The sequence below is a fragment of the Lissotriton vulgaris genome, unplaced genomic scaffold, assembly GCF_964263255.1.
Source record: "Lissotriton vulgaris unplaced genomic scaffold, aLisVul1.2 SCAFFOLD_858, whole genome shotgun sequence".
In the NCBI taxonomy this organism is placed as follows: domain Eukaryota; kingdom Metazoa; phylum Chordata; class Amphibia; order Caudata; family Salamandridae; genus Lissotriton; species Lissotriton vulgaris.
Window position 1 is genome coordinate 754,786 of NW_028243697.1, and position 18,947 is coordinate 773,732.

The 18,947-nt window shown below is 44.7% G+C and overlaps 1 protein-coding gene across 2 annotated transcripts in view; it reads right to left on the reverse strand.

Annotated features, from left to right (window-relative positions):
* LOC147668249 (uncharacterized) overlaps positions 1-17,872 on the reverse strand; it is a 77,219-nt gene extending 59,347 nt beyond the window's left edge. Inside the window, exon 1 of one of the 2 annotated variants that reach the window (XM_086948671.1) lies at positions 17,478-17,872. The gene's annotated coding sequence lies outside the window, so the exon portion shown is untranslated. The remainder of the gene's footprint in view (positions 1-17,477) is intronic. The other variant, XM_086948670.1, reaches the window with a different exon arrangement.
* Between the last annotated feature and the right edge of the window lie 1,075 nt (positions 17,873-18,947).

Sequence of the window (18,947 nt, forward strand, 5' to 3'; positions counted from 1 at the left end):
AATGTTTTGGTTATAAGTACTTATTAGGAATTGCTACTACAGTTTTATTTTAATTTCTATTTCTATTTTTAAGGGTTTGAAAGTCGCCCTCTCTATTGCTAGTCCTTACCTTTTCATTAGCAATCGGCCTCCCTGCTCCTTAATCCTGGCAGTCTATCCTGGCATCCCTTCGTCGGTCTGCTCCGATCCGGTTACAAGAACTGAATGCTTGTTTTAGCGCGATGCTCTTATATTAGACGCGCTTTGATTGGGTTAGTATGTCCCCAATGCTGATTGGTTCTCTGCGGGCCAATCAGAGTGAAGTTACCTAGACAACCGAATGCTTTCCGCCGTGATGCGGAACCGGCATTCTATTTGCCAACCGCTTTGTTTCTTGCCTCCTCTGATAGGATTGATGGGTTGCTAGGTAACCTAGCGCGTTTCTCGTCGCCTCATCGTTTAAGCTTTTAAGATTTGCGCGAAGGACTCTGATATTTGCTAAGAGTCCTTCTGTGTGGGATAATTGTAAATATTCCACGGGCGGAATTTAAACGGAATGCCTTCCGGCCAAGAATATTTCCGTGTGGGATAATTCCAAACATTCCACGAGCCGAGCCTAAATGGAGTGCCTTCCGGTTGCTTGAAGCCCACCGGATCGTTCTTTAAATGAATAGTTGTTTTCTTACATAGGACCCTATGTTCACTCCTACTGCATCTATCTATCAGTGCTCATGTTTAATCTAATACAATCTTTTGACCCTTCCTTGTGTGTATGTTTCTCTTCTGTAGAGATAAATATGTCCTTCTTTGTAGATGCCAGACTCAACAGAGCCATATAGGGATGTGCCTTCCGTTTACTTTAAAGCACTCAGGATAATTATTCAAAAGGATATATGTTTTTTTATTTTTACACAATGAACCATTTATTAACTGCTACACTACTTGTTTAATGACACTACTATCTTGCCTCATGCGCTGTTTACTTGCCCCTTCCTTGCATGTATACTTATCCTATAAAGAGATGGGTGTGGTATTGTTCGCATTCCCATAGTGGATGGTAAAGTCATGGGTACACAAGTTTTGTTCAGATCTTGTGTATCTATTCAGTATTATCCTTGGATAATTCTCTCCCAATCCTCCTTGGAGTTTAAGCCACACCTGACACTGTTCAGGGTTGACATAAAAAATTGTTCCCTTCTTTTTCTTTTGTTGTTCTGATTCCCACCTCTGATATTCTCACTTATTCTTTCTAAACCACACCATTTTAAATCCTCAATTTTATGGCCAGCTTCCCTCCAGTGTTCCGTCAGGGGGGCTCCAATTTTATTAGTCCTAATGGCTGAGCGATGCTCATTCAGACGAAGCCTGAGTTCCCTAGACGTTTCACCTACATATGGTTTATTGCAGGGGCATTGAATGAGGTAGATTGCGTTTGTGGTTCTACAATTAATAAAACTCCTAATGTTAATTGTTTTATCATTCACTGTGATCGTGCTGCCTTTAATTATATTACCACAATTGACACAACCTGCACATGGGTGGGTTCCTGTCGGTAAAGGCTTGCCATCTATGGTGGTTTGCACATTCCTATGTGACTCCTTGTATGTATGTACAAGGGAGTTCCTGATAGTTCTGTTTCTCCTATATGAGATCATCGGCTTAGGGATGGGTTCCTGTGCCTTATCTGAGATAAGGTGCCAATTTCTATTTATTATATTTTTTACTTTAAAACTCACTTGGGAGAAATTAGTCACGAACATGATTGGCTGCTCTTTCTGTTGGTTATTTTGTTCCTTATTGAACAGATTTTCCCTGTTGAAATATTTGGCTCTTTTGAAAGCATGTTTAATCATTCTCCTTGGGTAGCCCCTTTCCAAGAATTTTTCTTTCAATCTGTTGGCATGGATTTCGTAATCTGCCATTGAGGTATAGTTCCTTCTTAAGCGAAGGAACTGGCCAAAGGGAATGTTATTTTTCTGTGATGGTGGGTGGTTACTTTTGTAATGGAGCATACTATTCCTATCAGCTGGTTTGGTATATAGTTCTACTGTTAATCTCCCTTCTCGATGTTTGATCAGGATGTCCAGAAATTCTACCTGAGTCCTGCTGATGTGGGATGTGAACTTTAAATTCGCATCTCCCAGATTCAACCATATCAAAAATTCATTCAAGGTATCCATTTCACCTGTCCATATAAAGAAAATGTCATCAATGTAGCGACCCCACTCCGAGATGTTTTCATAGAATGGGGCAGCTACATTGTAGACATGTTTCTCCTCAAATTTAGAAACATAAAGACATGCCAGGCTGGGGGCACAAGTGGCCCCCATGCTGGTCCCCTTGATCTGTCTAAAGAGACTGTCCCTGTATAGAAAAATGTTATTCTCAATTATAAAGGTTTGGTGATCAGTTAGATCCTGTTCACCCTCTCCTAATATCTCCTCCATAATGTTAATCGTACTGTCTTGAGAGATATTGGTGTATAAGGCTTCAATATCCAGAGTCACCAATACCTGTGACTCTGGATTGAAGCTTAAGTTCTCTACTTTCTTAATAATTGAGGTGGTGTCCTTTATATATGCTTTCTGTTGTTGCACAAGAGGTTGCAGGAATATCTCGACATACTTACTCAAAGGCTCAGTCAGGGACCCTATGCATGACACTATGGGTCTCATCGGAGGATCACTAATGTTTTTATGCACCTTGGGGAGGCCATACAGTGCTGGAATTAGAGGGTCCTTATTTAGCATGAATGCGAATTCTTCTTCACATATGATGTCCTCTTCTCTCGCTAGCCTCAACATCCTCTCAATTTCTACCTTTAGGGTTTGCCATTCTTCTCTGTTAGATTTCTTATAATGATCACTATTATTTAATAGTTTCAACATCCTCTTATCATAGTCACTACTGTTCATAAGAACAACACTTCCTCCCTTGTCAGCTGGTTTGACTATTAGGGCGCTGTTTTTCTCAAGATGTTCTAATGCCTTCTTCTCCTCTCTACTGAGATTATATGATGTCCAATTTTTTTGTTTTAGAAGATTATCTATGCTTTTGTCCACTGACCTTTCAAAAGCCTCTACATCCTTGTGTACAGTGTTGATAGGGGGAAGCTATGTGGATTTGTTTTTTAGACCGGATTTGTTTTGTCGCACCATCTTGTCTTTACCATCAAAGAAGATTCGGAGTCTTATTTTTCGGAAAAAGCTCTGCAGATCTCTTTCCAGGGTGTATCTATCTACATGAGAACATATGGCATAACCTAATCCTTTTTCAAAGAGTTTTATCTCTGTTGGGGTCAGTTGATGGTCCGATAGGTTGATAACTGCTAGTTTCTCATTCTTAGTGTTTAATCCCATTGCTTCTGGCTCCGAGTGCGAGGACGTTGAGGGTTCTGGGCTTGGGTATATTGTGTCTGATTGTAATTGCTTCTGCCCCTTCCCCTCCCCCTTGGTTGTCCGAACATCTGATTTCGCCTCTCTAAAAAAACTAGACCCTCTTTCGTTGTCTGTTGTTGTTTATTCATTTCACCATCCTGCTGTTGTCTATCGTTTACAAGTTCACCCTCTGAGTCAGTGCTACTGTAAGAGGAATCAAAGAATCTTACACGTTTCCTAGATTGGTTTCTAGGTTGATTCTGCCACTGTATACGGGGTTGGAAGTTTTCTTTGGGTCGATTAGGGATTAGGGATTTAGGAAAGTAGTTGGTCTCACCATACACGGATAGAAGTCAAGTACAAATCATTGTAACTTTACCTTTCCCGCCATATTAGTGGCATGCTTCATAAATATGTCTCTTTGAGAATGAAACATTCACCCTAGAACCCAAGAACCAGGTGTGAAATTCAGTCTTAGACTGTTCTCTCGCGGGGACACCCCTGTCTTTTAAGATTCACTATCCCCCCAGTCCCCTATTAGCCTGTGCGGGGTCCTCCTTTATTTTTTAACTGGTTTTAAGAATTCAACAGCTGTATATACATTGGAGGACAGTAGTGGTCTCTCAGTCGCTTCCTGTGGAACTTGATCAGACAGACCTTTGGCGCCTTGTGATGTGCTGGCTTCGGGGTCAGCCTTAATGATTTTTGGAGCTTAGATCTTGCCCTGGCTCTCCATTGGAGCTCTTTACTTGATGGCGGTCTGTAGTGTTGTTCTGGGACCCTATGTGGCAGCTTTAGTGGTGGGCTGCTTGGTCTATGAACAGCTCCGCTAGTACAACCCCTCCAACCCCCTTTTGGGTCCTCTCTGCAGCACGTTGTGGCACAATGATTTGTTAATGGTTTCATTAAGTAGATAAATGTTTGTACACCACAAGTCCATGCAAGCAGATAGCATCGCCCTTAAATGTTTCTTCACAAACACCTGGTTAATCTCTTCTTCGTAGCACATAAATTTCAATTTGATTTGTGCTGAAATATTGCTGTGTGCTGCTTTTGTAACCTGGTTGCATCAGCCTTTAGCGTTCTTATGCTGTATATAATTTGCATAATGGAGCAGCACCTTATATTAGCAACCGTTTTATTTAGTTCCTGGCCAACGCCACATAGAATTTCAAGGTTGCTTTCTTTATCTTCCAGCATTTTATACAGGCTGGCAGTGCTCTGAGACTCCACTGGTGCCAGTGTCGATTTTCTGACTGTGGCACATGTGGCATGCACAAGCAGTTTGCTGGACCACTGCAAACTTTCTGGAAGAACGCTTTATGTATATGAGCTTCATTGCCCCTATCTCGTTGCCAGTTGCAGCATCCTGCCAGCCCAGGTACTCGCCAATAGACACACCACACATGGAGAGTTATTTTACATGTCTTTAGTCTGGTGCAGTTAAGACAAGACTCAAAATTCTAAGCCTGCCTTCAACTCATCTCTCCATTGCTTATGTCACAGGCCTTTCTGAGCTAAATTGTGAGCATCCATGGTATCCAAATCTGCTTTCAGTGTGGCTTCTGCTTTCCGATTGCAATTCATGACATATTTAGGCACGCATGGCATGAACCAATGCCCTCGGTGGTATACCACTGGTGTTGACTTAATGATGGTGTTTACTTAATGAGGATATTTCCTGGTATATTATGTTGATCAATGGTACAATAGTGCCCCGGAATAGACATACACATTTTGAACACATTAAAGTTCAAACATGCTTAAAGAAGGGAGAAAACAAGGGCATGTGAACATATTTTGTATGCTGGTGTAGGCACTTGGCCAATCTTCCCTGTAAACACATGAACAGATATGTCAATGCCCATGTTTGGAAAGAGGGGTGAGTAAGTTAACAACTATTGTATTTGTAACTCCTTGTTTGATGTTTTCACTTTAAGTCTGTGATTGCTGGAATATAGATGTTAGTCAATTTCCATTACATCAATGCCTTTTACTTGTCTTGTAGTTTATAATTTTAGAACTCACTAGTGTTGTTTTGGTTAGCTGGTGAGCATGGAGCGTTATTCTATTATTTCTTACAAAGTGGTAAGATAATTTTTTGGCCCGTCTTTAAAGCTGCAGGGTAAGTTTTGTTTGTTGACTTCTGCATTCTGAAGCCCATCTGTTGGTTCATCCTCTTCCTGTTTATATTCTCTTTCTGACCACACTTTCAATATTATGTTTTGTTTCCCTATTGAATATTTCCTCGTTTAGCCTCATCACTGTGTCCTTTGTCTTTTGTGATGCATGGTGTGTGAGTTCAGGAAGCCGGGCAATGTGAGGGGAACTATGCAACCGTATGCTAAAAATATATTTCTATATAGTGTAAAACAAAATGTTTGTTAATTAAAATTTCTCCAAAGCAAAGTGCCCATCAGCACACTAAGAGGTTTGAAGTAGGAGTAAAAAGGACATCTTGTGTCACATTCAATTTCTTGTAGCCTGATCACAGCTTTTTGTACACACAACATTGTTCAAGTGGAAGTTGCATTTGTTTCGAAAGTTACAGTATTGCATCACGTTAACTTCTGCAAACAAACACAGTCTTACAATCAAGGTTCTCATCGGAAAGACCAGGGTAACGCTCAGTCTATCTCGGAGTGTGGAAATATAGGAGGTTCTCCAGGTTTCAATACTTTTGTAAGGTGGGCCATAAATAGAAGCATACAGTGTCTTCTGGTCTCTATGGACCGACTAGATAGAGTCCAGAAAAGACAAAACAGAAGTCCTTATCTTTGGGAACAACACCCCGCCATGGAACAACGCATGGTGACCTGCTGAACTTGGCATATCCCCCGCCCTACAGACCAAGCCCGCAACCTCGACATCATCTTGGACTGCAAGATATCTATGAAGAAACAGTTAATTGTAGTCTGACCGTCTGCTTCCACACCCTGCGTATGCTCTGCGTATGCTCTGCAAGCTCGTCAGGTGGCTCCAAATCAACACCAGAAGGGCTGCCATGCAGGCCCTCATCACCAGTAGGCTGGATTCTGTGAACACACCCTATGTAGGTATCACCGCACGTCTCCTAAAGAGCCTAAAAAACAATGCAAAACTCAGCGGCAGGACTCATCCTCTACCTCCCCAAATGGACCCATATCACACCGCACCTCAAGAAGCTACACTGACTCCAGTTCTAAAAAGATGCTGGTTCAAGATGTTGACCCACGCATATAAAGCCCTGCACAACGGAGTCATCCCTGATAAAGTACCATTCATCGGGCACTAGTCTGAGGCATTTTAATGTGGTGGGCCGCATCACAACACTAAAATGCAAAGTCATGCATAATCGATCAAGGGTGTGTAATGCGCGGCTAGCGGGGAGGGGGCCTGCTGATCCATCTGGGTGCTGGGGTTCAGTCGAAGAGCCAGGCCTTGAGAACCTTCTTGAATTGGGTCAGTGATGGGGATTGCCTTAGGTGGAGAGGCAGGGTGTACCAGGTCTTGGCGACGAGGTAGGAGAAGGATATTCCTCCGGTTTTAGTCTTGTCTATCCGTGGGAGGGTGGCCAGGGCCAGTTGGGCAGAGCAGAGGTGTATGGTGGGTAAGTGGAATGAGAGGCGATGGTTCAGATATGCAGGTGCTGCATCGTGGAGGGCTTTGTAGGCATCTGTCAGGAGCTTGAAGGTGATTCTCTTGGTGACTGGGAGCCAGTGGAGTTCTCAAAGGTTTTCGATGATGTGGCTGCGGTGGGGGATATAGAGGATCAGTCTGACTGCGGCATTTGGCACGTCCTGTAGTTTCCTGAGGAGTTTCTGGGTAACGCCGGCGTAAAGTGCATTGCCATATTCATGTCTGCAGATGATGAGTGCATGGGTGACCGTCTTTCTCGATTTGGCGGGGATCCCTCTGAATGTCTTTCGAAGCAGGCAAAACATGTGGAAGTGTGATGAGGATACAGTGTTGATCTGGTGGTTCATTGTGAGCGATGAGTCCAGTATGATGCTGTGGTTTCGTGCGTGGTCGGTGGGGGGTTCCCAATGCGGCAGGCCACCAGGAGTCACCCCAAGTTGAAGGGGTTAGGTCTCATGATGAGGACTTTGGTCTTGTTCACATAATAGTCATAGCGCCTTCTCAGCTGTCAAGCCGTACTTAGCACTACTAATCATGCACCAATGCTAAAGCTGGAGTGGCAGGGCACCATGTGCTCTGCTTCTGGCAGGCTTAGGGGCACTGGCTGAGCTGCTGTGCAGCTCTAGCTGTTACAATGTAACACCCAGTTCTGCTAAGCCTGAGAGTCTCTCAAGCCTGGGTAGTGTTGTTTTGCTGTGGGGGTCTTTGCGGGCACGAGTTGGCCCATACCGAATTGCTGCTCGCCTCACAAAGTAAGTAAGTCAGTGCCTGGAGTGACATATCTCTCACTCTGCTTCAATGTGCTTTATAAATTATAGCTCTTCGCTTAGCGTACGCCATGGTCTTCAGCTGCCTTAAGACACAAGCAGGCCAGGTGTTTATTGAAATCAGTTAGGGGCTATGTGGTGCAATGCAAGATGGGGGTAATATTTTCCCAAAATGAGGGGCTGTTTTTATGTGCATTAAAGCAGTTTAGAGGGAACATCAGATTGTACCCAGGATCTGGAACCTGGTGCCTAAAAAGAGAGCAGGGCACAACAAGGTTGGAACATTAAACGCAAGGAAGAGTAGACCTGCCAAGGGTATTTAGAGGAGGTTGGCTGCACTCGATGTCTGGGAAGATTCGTGACATGTCCGGTCTAACTGGTTTTGGGTAGACTTAGCGCACTGTCTCAATTTGCTCACAAGAAAGTGTCACTCGTAGTCGCTGAAATGTCGCTCATAATTACACTGAAATTATGAACATGTCACACATAGCAATCTCAAACCTTGGAAGCTATGTTAAAGTCCAGCATACATCAACAAACTCATAACCTTCCACTAACTGACCAGACACCTATCATCTGCCTCCCAGTCCCTCTTCCTCGCAGACACCCCCCAGATTCGCCAAAGCAACAGCTATGGATGCTCCTTCTCTCGCCTGACACCAAAAGCTTGTAATGACCTTCCCCTGCACATCAGGACCACCCCATCACTCTGGGAATTCAGGAAATGACTCAAGACCTGACTGTATGAATGAACAGATCACCACGAAGCAGCTAGCAAGTCCAGTGCCTTGACACTCTCAAGGGTGATTTGTAGTGCTTTATAAATCATTGGTTGATTGATTGAATCTCTCTCAGGCGAGCAGTCTGTCATCCTACCCTTGGCTAAAGGCTGGCCAGCAGGCTTGCTAATGCGTCACCTACACATGAGCCTGGACAAAAACCACCCCACCCGTCTCCTCCCTGCCAAGGCAAATCTGAGCGGGGCTGTAGATTCGCTCACTGTACTAGAGAAAGATCCATACACTCCAGTACTGCCCCAGTGCCTGCCCTTGAAGGCAGGAACACACACACCTTTAGAGAGAGCTCCAGTTTTAGAAAAGGTCCTGGCTAAAAACATGGTGGAGGTTCTCCTTTTATGTAAACTATGAAAACATGGACTCACCCAGGATTTTGTGAATTGAAGCAAACCTCAGAGGCAGCGGGATGGATAGAGGGAGGATGCAGAGAGCTAGGGATCTCAAATGAAGGGGAAGAATGTATTACATTCAAAGAAGCCAGAAATAGTTTGCTGATTGGTCTGGGTCGATTATCAATGTTTGCTAAAATGACTCTGGCAACATAAAAATGTTGGGGTGGTTTTTCGCAATACCCCACAGAATCATTCACAGTGGATGCCATTGTGGGACTTCAGGATGGGGAAAGACATATCTCTTTAATTTAAAAAGCAATACTGCAAGACCTGGTGCATGAACTCCTGAAAATAAAACCAGGATGGGAACAGCATATCAATTGTCTGTTCACTGACCCATAGAGGAATAGGGTACGGGAGTATCATAAATGGGTGCCAATGGATACTAGGATTCCCCTGATACACTTAAAAATATTATATCTGGCCTTCCTTACCCTTCGAATGATTTAGCATGATTTACCCAGCACAGGAGGGTGACTCTCCTAGATGCCACCATTTTGCAGCAGACTTTTTTGGTATGGTTATGCCCTGTGGTTGGCGACTGTTGGAGCCGGGTGATAACTGCCTTGACGACGATACTATTGATGAACGCTGATTGATCTCTGACACAGTGTATACTGAGCTTACACCCCAAAACCTAAAAAGAGTCAAATTTGCCATACAATTATCTCTTTTAATCAATCAACCAGTAGATTTGTAGAGAGCGCTACTTGTTACCTGTGATGGTATCCAGGAGCTTGTGTTGCTAGCCAAACTAAGAATAATGATACACTGGATGAAGCTGCAGGGTCCCTCATTATAGTTGTGATATAAAGATTACCGTGATTAGTTACTAGCTGACTAGCCAGCTTAGAAATGTCTAATAAGATAGGTTGTAAGACAATGGCTTTTCTCTGCTATTACGTCACTATATTGGGTTTTCTTCAGTTTCAAAGAAATAAGTTTATCGAAAGAAATTGAATAAACATCAATACTTCGTACAATTAAACATAAAAAATTACATAGGAAATAACACAAGCATTAGATATTCTGTTTAGGAGAGAGAAACAAAATACTTTAAGAAATACAAAGAGCTGGTTCCTGGAAGTCTTAATCAAAGAAGAAGGACTTGATAAACTAGAGAGATGTAATCTTATGAATAATACAGAAATAACGTATTAAACAATGTCATTCTCAATGTAAGGGAAGTCAGGGAGGCGGAACAACTTCTTGTACCAAGGGACTGGGAGCGAAGGATATTTTTGCACTAATATCTAAAAACTGTGTGACATGAGACCATAGTTGTAGACGTTTCTTAGCAAGGAAATAGGATATACTAAAGTGGTATCCAAACTATCATTATGACAAACAGCATACCACCAAGTTAAATATGATAGTTTAGATGTATCCTTCCAATTCTTTGTTATCTGTTGAAAAGCACTGATATTATTTTTGTGACAATTCTATTTGCTATTTTATGATGCTCTGTACCGGTGTACCTCCTTCAAGAGTATTGCAATAATTTGTTCTTCCTCTACGTCAATGGTATGAATTGAATAGAAATATATTCTTTAAAATGGTCCTGCATTCATCCAGGACCCAATAACTTTAGGCCCACATGGGACTGTGCAGAGACTTAGAACTATATTATTATTATTATTCTAGATTGGAACAGTGGTGCACGAGTCTCTTCAAAAATTAATGCTTTTTCTAAGTGAAAAGAACAGCTCTGATAAATAATTTAAAGTAGCAATACAAAAAAATGTAACTATGAAATGTAATAAGTCTATCCCTGTATGTTTTAGTTTAGAAATAAACTTAAATTATGTTCTATGGAAAATTGGCTCTTGTAGAAAAGCGGTGTCTTGTCAGTTTCTTTACTTGTAAAACTGACAAGACACAATTCAGAATGTGGGTCGTGGTCAAGGTTTTGGCAGTGCTGCTAGCCCTCTGCCCACTCTGCCATGTGAAACCCTTCTACTGCACTTCCTGCGCTCGAATGTAATTGCTGCACTGAAGGCTGGCTGGCCAAGCAAGCGGTGGAGCACTTGCAACATCAGCAATTGGTCTTTGTTGCTTCAAAGTAGCAGAACAATTTAGGTGGGAGTTGTCTACCCTGGGGCATCTTCTGAATATCTGTCAGCTAACCAGCTACCCCAGCATCCATCCCCCTCCATTCAATGGGAAGTAGCACAACGTGTCCGCCGGCTGCAAGAGGAGTGAGCTTTACAGCAGTCGAATGCTTGGCATTGGCCATTCGCACTGACTGACGTGCAAGTGGGCTACAGGAGTGAGTGAAATGGGACTGCAAGGCAGAGGCACGATGAACCAGCTCAGGGTGTGCACTCAGTGCTGAGCCCCGCAGGACTGTGCACATTGGGGCCATCTTACACAGTAAATATTTTATATCCTTTTGTCATAGCAATTTCACCTGTGCCACACAGGGGGCCCTTACAGTTATCCTCACATGCTTGGTCGCGGGGTAAACACAAGACAAATTATAAAGGTTTATCCCAGCTAGGTGAGAGAGTCAAGTCTGGACTTCCGGAGGGGCGGATAGGGACCGCCTCTGCCATTTACAGTAACAAGTTCTCTGGTCCTTAATTTGCCAGGGTGGTTGTGTCTGGTGCGCTGCACCGTCCCTCGAGTGGCAGCTAAGTAATACTGCCTGGCTTTCTGAGAGGACACTACAACAAGCACGGAGTAAGGCAAGGACACTGTTGACTTTTGCCTTTGGATTTACGCTAGGTTTAATTCTGGTGCCCAGAGTATTTTGACACTTGTTAGCACGTTCCAGCCAGACAGGTTTGTGGCTTTTCAGGAGGGCCTGCAATTGTTTGTCTGGGTTTTACTGATAAGGTACAGATGTGGGCAGGTAACAACAGTCTAATTCGAACTGCAGGGATTTACACGCAGTGGAGGGTCCTGGGCTAGGTGCACTGGTAATCGTGCAACTTTAGACAGTTTAGTTTGTGGTTATTCAGGTTCTAAGGAGGGGAGATCTTAGGCAGTTTATACATGCAGCGAAGTGCGTGCTGGGAAAGTATTGGTGTCCCAAGCTGCACAACCTGGTATAGGCATTTGGGTAAGGCGCTTGCCAATAGCCACCGTGGGTCCAGCGAGTGCCCAAACAGGGCGACATGGGCTGCTCGCTCAGGCAGGCGAGTTCGGCAGGGGCGTCTCTAAGCTGCAGCCAGGCAGGGGGCTTGTCCCAAGTATGGTGAGAATATCGTGGGTGGCAGGCATGCACCAAGAGATGGATCCTCGAGACCGTCCAGGACAGACAACAACTCCAACCCTTTTTCCCGGCATTGGCTAAAGCTACCAGATAGTTCATGGGTTGGGGTGCAAGACACTGAGGGGACCATGGGGTCAGAACATCTTGGCTATAAAGATGAAGAAGGAGTGTTCAGTGTTCACCTGCGCGAGACGGGGCAAGTTATTGTCATGCCTGACCCCCCCTCTTCTCACGGCTACTATGCAAGGACACCAGTTCTTAGGTCACATATCCCTTGGCAGGATAGTCACCAAAGGGAGGGGGATCCGCCTTTGCTGACCTTGCCAGGACAGGGATAGCCATCCTCTCTATCTGAGCAGGTGGAGGAGATAAAGGTTAGAAACTCAGACTGTGGAGTCTGGGCCTAGAAACCCCTCGCTAGACTAGGGGGGCATCAGGCTGGAAGGTGTCTTTAAGGGACGGGCAAGGGCATTACAGGGCTGTAACGCGCGACACAGCATTTGCGTTACACGGATGGGCCCCAGTGGATACACCAAAAAGCTGAAGCGAAACATGGGGCACACATTGTGCAGTTCTACACCGCTTAGGTGTAGGTATCAGGGTCACAGGTGGATTCACCAGTATAATCATGGCACGATTCTTGCTGGTTATGGGAGTGGCCCTAGAAACAGTAGGGTGTAAGTAGGAATACCGGCCTTGGTGGGGGGCCCTGGCTGCGACGGTCGCCACACCCAGGGCTTTGGCAGAGTTACATGGCGATCCAGAGGCGAAAAAGTACTCAGGGGTACCCTCTTCAGGAGCACAAAGGATGCTGAGGCCTAATATCCCCAGGAAGTCTGTGCGGTGGACCCTGGGGTGCAACGGCGCCCCGTTATCCTATGGGCGGTTGGAAACCTGTACAACCGGGGGTCGCTTGAACGCTCTGCCCCTCGTAGGGGGGGGTGTGAGCAAAAGGGTGGACCGATGGTTCACCGGAAGTGGGAGTGGCTACCCACTCCCCACAACCGCTAAGCACCGATTGGCTAAGGCCACGGTGCAAGTTTGGCTCATCAGGTGGTAGGCCGCGAGGGGAGGCTTGCCTTTGGATCGCCTGTAAGATAACCCACCTTGTTGGCATATTGTTATGCTAATAAACCTGCAGCAAATTTTTCCCAACAAAAAAAGTTGTCTTGTCTGCTTATTTCATGCTGCATGTATGTTGCTGCGGGAGGGATGGTCAGTGTGCCGATATTGGCACTATGGGACTGCAAGGCAGAGGCACGATGAACCAGCCCAGGGTGTGCACTCAGTGCTGAGCCCCACAGGACTGTGCACATTGGGGCCATCTTACACAGGGGAGCGAGGGCTGGATTGTGAAGAAGAAAAGGCAACAATGTCAAAAGAGAGGCCATTTTGAAAGGTTGCTCCACATGCCAACTACAGCCACGAACACGGTCTGGTGATTATAACTGCAAGGGAGCAGCAATGACTGCTGATCAAATTGGGCAATTTAGTAGAACACTTGGCTTTTTCAGCAATGACACTCATTTTATTTTGTGGGTTCGTCAGAATGTACTTCTAAACCAGGCAGAGTCTGGCTGCTCCCTTGGAACCAGGGCTTTCAGAGGTGCCTTCTGCTGACCATGTAATGGCACTCTGGATGATAAACGCCATCACATTGAGTGGGTCCAAATTTGGAACAGTTAACTGGCGACATTTTACTGAAGATGTGTTGATGACAGCCCGTGGGTATATATTACATTAGCTGGCCGAAGGTGCCTCCATTTTGCACTAATCAAAATAAGGAAAAAGATACCATGCCAGAATAGAAGGAAGTAGTGAGCAGTTATTGGAAAGTTGGCTATTTGATTTCTTATATTCAGACGCCTTTGTGTTGCAAAAAATGTGTACAAATAATAAGGATGTAAGAGAAAAGAATCTCACAGGCATAAAACACAAGTGAGAACAGCTTTATGGTCAGACCGCTACCCTGGGTGTATAAAGTGGTGGTGGTGGGAGGCGGGAGGTGTGTGGTGTGAGGTGTGAGCATGTGATCTGATTTTGTCGTCCAGCTAATAAAGAGGTAAACATGCTGGTCCTGGAATAAATATATTGGTAGGTGAAAACAATCCACATTATTTCCTTAATAGCTCTGAATTGAGACAGTTAATGCATGAAATAACATAGAGCAGTAGTCACAGGGCCAGCTTTAGGGCAGTGCGACTGGTGCGGCCGCACTGGGTGCTGACCTGTGGAGGGGGGGGGGGCACTGTGTTTAGCAATAATGTATGACTGGACAGATGGAGGGCACCTTTGCCTGGTGGAAGTGAGAGTATCCAAGGAGGCGGTCATGGGGGGGGGCGCCAAAAATGATTGTCGCGCCAGGCTCCGCCAGTGCTACAGCCGGCCCTGAGTAGACATGAAGTAGAGGATCTCAAACCACAAGCACAGCTTTTATTTCATAACGGACGGGATTTGCTGTGGTTTGAGGAGAACAGAGAGATTCATGGGGAAAGAGGGTGTTGTGGCTTACGAGAGGCCTTCATGTTTGTCTGGTGTTATTTTACTTTCTGAGGAAGGAGCGGTCCCCTGTTATCTTAAGAAAGAATAAGCATTGCATACTTTACACTTTGCGTGAAGGTTTAATAAAAAACTTTTTAAAAGTTGCGAGTCGCCAGACTTCTCAAACGTGCAACGTCACACACCCTTCCGCCCTCCATCCTTGGGCTATCCTTTGCAGCCCTAGAAACATAAGGTGCTGTCAGCCACAAGGCTGAAGGGCAGCTGAGGTGGACATGATCTCCACAGGGTTTTTGTGGAGTAACTGTTACTACTGTTCTGACACTACAGGGCAGATTTACTAATGCTTCACGCAGCACAGCTACCGTGAAGCGTTTGTTTGTTTGTTCGTTTACACCATACCCAGCACCTACATTTGGAGGGTGTACTATTTAGCCAATGCATCACGTCCTTTTCACGTAAGTCAGCAGACATCATTATTATCCAGCATCCAGTGCATCGTACGACAGAGAGAAAGTCAGTGAAAGGGTAATAAGAAACACCCTAATTTGTAACTATAACTAGACGATGCACAATCTCAACCTTAACATTGCTTTCTCCATTAGTTTTAATCATCTAACATCAGACACCCCACCCCCACCCATGGCAGTCCATCCTCTCACACCGTGAAGACCACCTTCAGGATCATAGCTACTGGCTAATTTCTGCCTGGTTGCTAGGTGCAGTACTGCACTCAGAGTGGGCGTGAACGCCCAGAAGATGACAACTATTCATCATCTGCCTTGCGCATCACTTGCCTTTAAAGACACACCATACCTCAATATCTGATTATTCGTCTTGTCATTGTAACTCAATTCTGTATTTTAAACTCCCTCCAATAAAAATGTGATTTTCGCAATTATTGTTTGAATTAACTAGGCCTGGGTGGTAAATTCCGTTCTGCTCGCGGAATTTGGGTAATTTGGATAATTTCACATTCCGCGGAGAACGCAGAATTGCCAAAAATTCCACGATCCACTGAATTTTTTACTTGTTCGCGCTTTCAAAATGCGTGTTTGCGAGATATTTCCCCCCAAGCACGCAAACAGTGTTTGCGAACAGGAAAAAAGCATCGCGAACAGGGGGAACAAGCAATTCCGCATGTTTGCTGAACTTTTGCGTGCTTGTGGAGATTTTTTACCGTTTCTCTGAGCTTTGCGTAGCGCGACTACGCAAATTTCGGCCACCCCTAGAATTGACTAGCTGGACAATTTGAAAACAATACAGAGAATACGGTAGAGTATAGACAAAATGAAATCAGGAATGACCCCTAAGGGTCATCATGCTCTGGACTCAGGTGGTTAGCTTAAGGATAAATATGACTGCATTATTTTGAGATTAGGAACTTTCAGGGAATGAACTCTAGCAATTTTTTAAATCTGAAAAACATATACTTTTATGCATAGTTGCCAACTGTGTTACTTGTTTCAAGTCAACTCATACATAACCGCTCAACATTGGAGAATTTGATAGAAATGTCCATTTCAATTTTCAATTATCCTTTTCAAGGGAACCATTTCACTGTATTGCAATTTTTTTTTACTTTAGATACTGCTTTGTTTAGCTTTCAGGTGGTGGAGGTAAACAGACCCGGATGGATTTGGCGCAAGAACCTGTCACCTTAGGGACCATCTCTACTAAAAGCCCATTGAGTTGCAGATTCAAACTCAAGAATGCACACACTCCGTCCCGAGGCGCCTCCAAAACTAACTCCAAATAGGTAAAAACTATAAAGTGATCTCATGTGAGCAACAAGATCAGGGGTGATTTCAAAGTTGAGACAGTTTTGTCTTTTCCTTCTAATTTAAACTTTAAGAACCAGAACAGGAAATTGATCTGAGCTTTTGTCTTACTGCACCTTACAATTTCTGTGGGTACTGGATACCACAGCCCTGTGCGTCTGGTTTGATACAGTGTCATCCAAACTATGACACCGGTCCCGTTGCAGGGATTGTGCATTTCATTAAGGACACATGGATGAGAAAAATTCAACTTCGATGTCTTTTTTTCCGAACATCATTTTCAATCATGACACTTGATGTAACTCAACTGTGGCTTCGCATTCTCCGGCTCCTAGTCCTGGACTGTGCCGTCAAATTGTGCATCTGTAACATGGTCTAGTTCTGTGTTTGTATATTCTATATTTTGCTCTATTATTTGTTACTTTTCGTATATACGCGCCCAACTTTTTACTGCACTTTACCCTACTTGATTGTTAATCTAGTGTTGGAGCATCTTGCAAACTGTCCTTATGCATGACCTTGTTACAAGCAAAGCACTCTCATACCCTCAGGGCCCAGTGCTCACTATATAATGCTACAAATAACAAAATAAAATACATTTTCCTGACTCACAACCATCTATTAGACATAAAATGTAAGAACAGTGCAGGTACTATCATAAATGTATTGGGATGTACAACTAAGAATTGTGAAGTGAAAGCTTTGTGGTAAAACCTTGCATTGGCAACACTGCAGCGGCACGCAGTGTGTCAAACGTGGCGTTTAGGAACACTCACATTGGTTGTTGTTGGGAGGAATCCACACATTTGCAAACAATGAACACAGTTTGGCCATGGGACTGCATGAAAATCTTTCCAGCTTTCTTGCCTCTGTAAGTGTTTGCACTCAAGTAGTGTGCTGGAGGGGGGGAGGGGGTAGTAGTGCAGTTTACTGTACCTCGTCCAATAGCCCCCATTACATCACTCACACAGCTTCTGTACAAGATACCCTCCCATCCCTCTCACTGACTTGGGAACTGCAAATTTGGAAAATGTCGACTTTTTATCTTACCAGTTGCTCGAAGGAAGTGGAGTAGATGTCAGTGCCTCTGGCCCGACCCCTGGGCTCCGCAGAGAGATTACCCAAATCGGATCCACTGCTGAAGGCCCTTGTAAGGAAAGCAAAGCGTTCCTCGCTTCGAAGTGAAACTCCAAGGATCTTCAATCAGTCAAGCCTGGCCGGCGCGTGCCGTTACCTGCAGCAGCACAGGCAGTGTATGTGAAAGAGCACAAAAAAGGAAGAGAAGCTGTGGTTTGAAGATTTGCTGCAGGGCACACATGATGTTGCAGCTTCGTCACTCGGAAAAAAACTTGTGTTTGGGGGGCCGGAAGTGCGAGCCAAGAGAAGGCTGCATTCTTCAGGCTCGCTGCGGATCACTTATCTGGCCGGGCGTGATGCTACAAGCGGCAGAATTCGACGCCGGCTCGGCCCGGGCTTGCACGTTCGCTTGTAGCATGCCACCACACCCACAGCAGGGGCGAGCGCCTTTATGAATGGGAGGCAAGTTGCAAGAGGTGCTGTTTTATCTAGTAGAGTAGACTGACATTTCCTTACAGGAGCCTGTAGACTGTCACAGCAATTATGTAATTCTTTGGCCGCATAATTATGAATTCAACGCAGGTGCCACAAAGCTCACCATCTGCAAAAAAAAACATAGGGGCATATTTACAAACCCATGCGCCGCCGGTGCATCACGTTGCGTGACGCACCGGTGGCGCAGCCTGCTAAGGGATATTTACAAGCACAGGTAAAGTCACCCTGCGTGACTTAACCTGTGCTTGTATATATCGCCCCTGTTCACGCAGCACTTTGCGTGATAGGGGCGGGACATGGGTGTTGCTGTGGGTGTTCCCATGCAACAACCAAGTCCACTGATGCATTTCCAGATTTACGAGAAATCGTAAACATTCTACAGCACGTATTGAAAGAGGAAAATGCCAGCAGTGATTGCTTTTGTGCAGGAAGGGGCCCCTTCCTTCAAAAAAGCAATCTTCCCATGGCGAAGGCATCCTTACACCATGGTGCAAGGGTGCCTGCCCAACTCATGGCAGCTGTTTCTGCGCCAGCGCTGGTGAGAGCACAGGAATGCGACATATCATTGTAGACATGTCGCATTCCTGTGCTCTGAAAGTGCTGCAGCGTGGCACAGCCAAAAGGCTTGCGGTGCCGCAGCGTGGCACAGCCAAAAGGCTTGCGCTGCCGCGCTGTGGCACTTTCTTGTAGATCTGCCGCATAGTTTCTAGCACAAAGTGATAAAAAGTTATTGGAATAGAAAGCGCCACACTGCCACACTGTTTGTAAAAGGTTCATTTGTGACCTTTCAATTACTGATTGTTGACTTCTTTGGGTGTTAAACCTTTACTAATGAGGTGCAATCGTTGCCAGTCAGTATTATTGTGAGTTAACATACAGAAATAATGCTGCTATAGAATTTAGCAAATTATCAGCATAATTTGTATTTTTCTTGCCGCATAATTCGGT